This window comes from Squalius cephalus (genome assembly GCF_949319135.1).
Source record: "Squalius cephalus genome assembly, chromosome: 3".
NCBI classification, from domain to species: Eukaryota; Metazoa; Chordata; class Actinopteri; order Cypriniformes; family Leuciscidae; genus Squalius; species Squalius cephalus.
In genome coordinates this window covers 13,823,529-13,830,770 of record NC_137124.1, presented here as the reverse complement: position 1 = coordinate 13,830,770, position 7,242 = coordinate 13,823,529, and positions in this window count along the sequence as shown.

Genomic DNA, 7,242 nt, shown 5'->3' with positions numbered 1-7,242 from the left:
CAAAATATGTGAATGTGAAATACAGCAGAATTAATGTCATTACAATATGTACCATGCATTTGTTGGTTACTCTCAGTTTAATGTTGATGTCAAATGTTGACCTGTCACTGCAACAAAAACATGCAAGAATACACTATGACTAACACTATATAAATAAATAGTACTAGAACAGTTAATCATGGATTTGAAACATTTCAGATTCAAAGGAAAAAAAAGACCAGAAAGCCAATAAAGCCCTCGTTTAATATAAAGTGACTCGAAGACACATTCAGAAATAATGTCTGGAGTTAATAATGTCAAGCCATTGAATCCCCATGCCCTTTCCAGACGCAGTCTCTGCTGTCCATATCCGTCTTTATATCCACAGGTTATCAACTGACTCCTCATTACTCAAGCCACTTACACTGATCCTTTATTACATTTCAATGTTGGCCATACCAGTTTAAATGTGGATGCACAGGACCTGCCCTCATAAAACATTCACCGCCTCTCTCTAAACAATTATGCTGAATAACTTTGACTTGCCTGGAGGTTAAAAAAAAAAAAAAAAGCTCTATTGGAGGAACACCATCCATTTGTACAGAACACTGTACATACATCGCACTGGGATGACACAGACTGTCATAATAGTCGAGATTGTAACCAAAGACAGATCCTTTTAAAGCATTCTGCACATCCGCATGCATTCAGGCATTTACTAAAGGTCTCGCCTCATGAAAAAGGTCTCTTTTACTGCGGGCTATCCAATCAACCTCTTGGCGGATATAATGGTTGAATAGTAATGTATTATTAAAATCTTAAGAAATCATGTTCTCTAGTTGCAAAGAGGGTCTTACATTTTGTACAATTTCCACTGAAGCATTTTGGGTAAAAGTGGGCGTATGGTTAGTGTGTCCTTGTGTGGTTTGAATGGACACAAATGGTCATAATAATCACTTGTGCAACTTGCTTGACTTGCCACTCACGAACCATTTTCACATCCTCTCTTGAAACGAGGGGGCAAACAATGCGAACAACAGAAATATTGTTCTGAGAAATTGTGCCCGCTGTTGAAATAAACAACCGGACTACACTTTCCAAAAGAAGAACCTAATTAGTCAGTTTTGTGGGGAGAATACAACTCTCTATAGCCACTTATGTTCCGGTGACTGACAGATGTAAGAATAGGCACAGATCATATTTGTCAGAGAATTTTTTTTATAGTAACCATTTGATTTGTATTGTATTTTTGTGATATAAAAGATGCAACATGAATATGAGGAAACATTTTATATTCATTTTAATTACATAAATTTAATTAGAATGAATTCAATTTTTGCCTATTAGACAAACATGCACTATAAAAAGTGGTAACCTGCATTTGTTACCTTAAAGAGCTGTTTTTTAACTTGATTTAACCCATAGAAATGAATTTTGTTGGTATAAATTAATGTATTTAGGTTAATTCAGCAATATGAAATAATATATTTTTATATATTGTTTTTAAAGTTTTTCTTAGATGTGAACTGAATTCTACACATTTTCTACATAAATTCTACACAAAGGCATATGGCTCAGATAATAACCACAACAATCCTATGTCTGTAAGGTGAAGCAGTTTTCTCTGTCTCCAGTAATTTAATTATGATGCCTCATCAAGCAAGCTTGTTACTCACAGAGTGCGACAGGAAGGTCTAATATTCTTTTTTATTCATATTAATTTTATTAATTTCCTCCTCCTGAGCGCTGAACTGAAATGCCTTGCAAAAAATAAGACATTTTTTATTATTTTTTTCCCCCTACCCCAGGCTGTTCCTTCACAAACAGAGAAACACAGTCACACTCAGATATACACCAATAACATGGCTGTAAGGTGTTGTTTGGTTATTTGTTTTAACAGAAGGTTATCAGAGCTCTATAGGGAAACTAATCAGAGGTTGATCATGCAATAAAACCTCATATAGTCAATTAGTGTGGATATAATAAGAACAAACATCTAGATACCCGTGTTGGCATAATGCTGCCCATCATAAACAAGTTTACTCATTTAAATGCTGACCCTTCTGTGTCATAATGTTATGGATGCAAACAACACAGATTAGATCAATAAAAGAAAAGCATTTTTATATTCTCCAACGTATTGTTTGTCATAATGCTGGTAAATAAATGTTAAGGCCCATTCACACCAACTATAACGATATAACTATCCGAAATCGTTCTAAATATAAAAGAATAGCAGAGTCCACGCCACAACTATAACGATAGCGACACAGAAACAATATCGCTGGAATCACTTTCATAATTATCATAATCCATTCCGCTTTAAGGGCTTGAGAATTTAAATTGGTAAGACAAGAAAGCTGAGGCATACGCTTAGAAGAAACAGTGTGTTATCGTTCGCTGGTGTGGACGCTAATATAGTTATCGTCCTTGCTGTAAACAGGCCTTCAATGTGCTTATCAAGAATGCAATATTCTGTTCTGACTGACAGATCCATGTAACCATCTACTCTGAAAATTATAATTTTATAACAGTAGACTGATTTTTTCCAAGTACACTCCGACACAAACAAATGAGATATCACATTTGAAGTCGGATATAATTTCGTGATTTTGATAAATCATACACGGTTATTTGCCTTCCCAGTTACTACTACCTGAACAGATCCTGTGAATGTTCATAAATGGGAAATATTGAGGATAAGATCACAGTTTAACTTCTAAACTTCAATATTTGTCATGCAATGCGTATTTATACATAAAAACATTATATATCTGGTTATGCTTTCAACAAACAGATATGAATTGCATACACTCATTCCAAATGTATCATGTATCAGAAGAGGTCTATAAAAAGCAAAAAGAACAGATGCTGTGTTCTTCCTCATCATCTGTTTCATAGCAATTATTTCGTTCGACTGAATTACAACACAGCAATGTTCGTATATGTTTCAGCTGTGTATCTCGTGATTTCGTCTTTTTTTCCCCAATGTGAATTCTACAAACGCACTGGTTTTTGCGTCGTACAGCATGAGTCATATTTTATACCTTCGTCTGATTGAGGAGAGGTGGGAACGGTTCTCCTCATCCGGGTGTCACGTTTGCTACAAGACTGGAGTGGAGCAGGGAGTTCTTATGACATGGGTCCTCATTAAGGCCGCTTGCTGTGTAACACGCCAGATCTGACCCTGAAATAAACCCTGTGACACCAGCATGATCACATTATATGACAATTTTGTGAGTTAACCTTATTTAGCATTCTAACCCTGTTTATCTAGCATAGTTTTTCATTTGCCTTTAACACTGAGATGAAACTCAGGAAGGCGCAAATCAGACATGGCAGTAAATTGACCGGTCCATCTTTTGTCATCAGATTACAAACGTCACCAGAATTTAGCCTATACACTCTTAGAAAAAAAAAAAAAAGGTTAAATTGGTTCTATATCGAACCCTAGGGTTATTAACTCATTTTTAAAAATGTCTTAAATAATTGCATAATACTATTATGTTTAACAGGTTATTCTAATGATAAAGTATACTAACAAGCTTTAATAATTTTATGACATGTCTAAAACTAAATCTGATCCCATTATGTGAATCCCTAAAATGAAGCACCTAACAGAAACCTTTAAATGGATAGTTCACCCCAAAAATGAAAATTCTGTCATCATTTACTCACCCTCAAGTTGTTCCAAACCTGTATGAGTTTCTTTCTCCTGTTGAACACATAAAGAATGTTGGTAACCAGACAGTTGACGGTAGCCACTGACTTCCATAGATTTTTTTTTTCCTACTATGGAAGTCAATGGCTGTCAACTGTTTGATACCAACATTCTTTAAAATATCTTATTTTGTGTTCAACAGAAGAAAGAAATTTATACAGGTTTGGAACAATTTGAGGGTGAGTGTCATCCTTTTTGATTTTTCATTTTTGGGTGAACTATCCCTTTAAGGTTCTATAGAGAACCATTTAATGATGATTTATTTGGAATGTTGCCATTTTAATCCAATAACAGATACTAGTACAAGGCACCAAGGACTTAAAGCGTTCATTACATGCCCTTGTAAGCATGACATGTTTTTTTATTACAAAAGAAGTCAGTACTGCTACCATGACCTGGGTCTATGAAACACTAGATCAAATACTGTCCTTGCTCCCTGCTGCCTGTAGGGACTATACGGCAAGCTTAGGTTCTCCTCTAGGCCTGATTGTAATGGCACATCAAATGTGTCCCTGTTTGTGCACATTCTATCAAGTTTTGATCTTTTTTTTCCCCTAAGGCCATGTGGGGCTTCAAAAGGCCTGCTCCTTCAAAAGCAGGTCCTCTTCAAAGTTGTGTGTACATTCATGCCAATATGTGAACCCACCTATTTTCTAATCACTTATCTGTCCAGTTGCTGCCACGCTGGCTGAATTGCATGCAAAAAAAATATACAGCATGACATTTGATGTGTTGATAACTGTAATGCATGAGGGTACACATGCACATAGTGATGTCATACGATTATTTGAATCGATTTGCATGGGTAAAAATTGATTTTCAACAAAAAAATATAAGTAGGCAATTTTGGCCAGCTTGTATATTTGACGAATTTGCAAGCTATGATAACAGCCTAACATATTTTGTGTTGTTTAAATGGAATAGTGCAATCTAATCTGAACAGGTGATTTGCATGAAACATGACATTTTTTAAAAATCTTATAAATTAGAAAACGTTGCATTTTAAAAAAATGCATATTTATATGTTGTTATTAGGTTTGATCTATTATTGGACATTGACCTTGAGTCCAGTTATAGAGCCCACTTCCATAACTGTTCAGAAATATAACTCATATTCTCACAGCTTAAATATCCTACACATTAAAAAATCACCAAGGGGCCTTCAGAAGCAAAACTGGCATTTTTAACCTAGAGCTCAGAAATAAAGCAAAATCCAGTTTAAAATGATGCTGTTCGTGCACAAAGTCTGTACATAAAAACTATACAACGCAACGGGGAAAATTACGAAATAATCGTATGCAAATGATTGCAAATCATCAAAATCAAAACACTAGCACAAGTAAAAATAATAATAGTAATGGATTTCAAAATTCATTCTAGGTTGTATCATATAAATACACAAAAGGACAGAATCACTCAATATGTGCAACGGGAGTAACAGGCGTTGACAGGATGAAAATAAACGTGGAAATCTTAAACATTCATATGTGATCAACAGGTCTAAAAGACTCAAACAGTTACATTGAAAAGTTACCAAAATGAAAGAGGAAAATAAAAAACAGGAAGAAGAAGAAATAACATTGAGCCTTAACTCTCGATTTAGTACCCCCCCCCCCCCCCCCCCCTTGCCGTGAAAAATACCAGTTTCTCCTGACAACATTCACAGATTTTTTTTTTTTTAATAATAATCAAGCTTGAAAAAATGAAATTAACGATTGAAGCTACCTGTTGCTTCGTCCAGTGATGTCTGTGGCACTCACTCCCACGCCAACACACACAGATGACATTTTATCAACATGGCTATTAAACTGAGAACATGTGAAAGCTACACACTGTGAAAACGACGTCTTGCTCCATGGATTCCGCTTCCCAGCAGTGGCTCTTCTGTTCACATGTTCTCCGGCATAAACTGTTTCTGTGCCGTTCTGTGTCTTCGCTCTCGATAATGTCTCGGCGTGCTCGGCTTCGTTCAGCACCATGTGCTGTGAACAGCTCCAGTGTTCATCCTGCAGGAGCTTCTTAAAGGCGAGGTCCATTCCACCGACAGGTGGCCCGTCAATTTCACGAACGCCGATGACGTCACCGCGATTGGAACGAGGACAAAACCGAGCGCCCATTACGTCACCGTAATTTGGATTATAAAATACAGAAAATAACAAATATTTATTTTATATGACATGCATTGTACACACAAATAGACAACTAAAATGTATGTAGAAAAGGAAAAGCTAAAATATAAGATTTTATGATCATGCCAATGCTTCATAGTTTTACATAGGCTACACTATTATTCTAAAATTTAAAACATTTATGTATATAATATATAAGCTAGATAAAGTTAATTAATAATTTGTATTATTACAACATAATTTATATAATATAAAAATAATAATATAAGGTACAACGGGGCTAAAGGCACTAAAAGGTGCATTTGACTAAATTCTTCTCTTTTAAACCATTTTCTTAACAACCGCGTTTGACGATGAAAGTGGAAATTTAATCCTTAACACGATCTCGGACAGCAACACAAAGTTGTTTTTGCTCTAAATTTATCTAATAGGCCAATTTAATGTTTTTTTTTTTTCTTTTTAATGTTAGATTTATGTAGCAAATAGAATCATTAAAATTATAGACTATATTTTGAAACAAATGGTCTTGTTAACTCTTTCCCCACCAGCATTTTTGAAAAAAGTTGCCAGCCAGCACCAGCATTTTTTTTAATCATTTTAAAGCTGCAGTGCGTAGTTTTTCCTCTTTGTCGCCATCTCTGTTTGAAATCTGCAATTGCAGTTATTCGCGGAATTATCAACTTTACGTGGGTTGAGCCTCGGCACGGCACAGCGCGGATGAATCCAATGTTTTGAGGAGAATGTGCGGCTGTCAGTCACCGCGCCGGTGTGGATACTGGCATTCGCAATCACAGATTCTACTTTTCGGAAGTATGACCAACATAAGAATTTTCATGTCATGAAAATGTCATCTGAACAAGTGAGTAACATCCACTTTGGTTCTGACCAACTAAGGGAAAAAAAGCATTGCAGTAAATCGCGCCGATTAAATCTAACGATAACTTATTATATCATGTCAAACCGTGCAAATTATACTTTGTTCTCAAATTGTTAATGTTAACAACATCAGCATTGTGTGACTACATTTAACGCCCTTCTGATATTTATCCTTGTTTTCGCACCCGGTTGCAGTCTCTTTTTTTCTGTACCACTGAAAAACTCCGAACTCTTTTGTGTTTTACAACGGGGGAATCTCCAGTTGTCACTGGTGATTGTCGTTTGAACCTTTCTGGATCCGCCATCAAATTGATGAGTTTAATTATATCAAGTGCTGTGAGAAAAGGCTATAAATCTCCACCTCCAACATCCTCACACATATCCTACTAGCCGAGACACCTTTATGTGTACAGATGTGACGTAATGACGAAAAGACATGCTCGAATTTCCCGCGGAAATCCACCAGTACCACTGGAATTAAAAACATTAGCTTACCGTTTTGAATCGAGCTAAGGCAAGCAGATAGTTTTGAACACT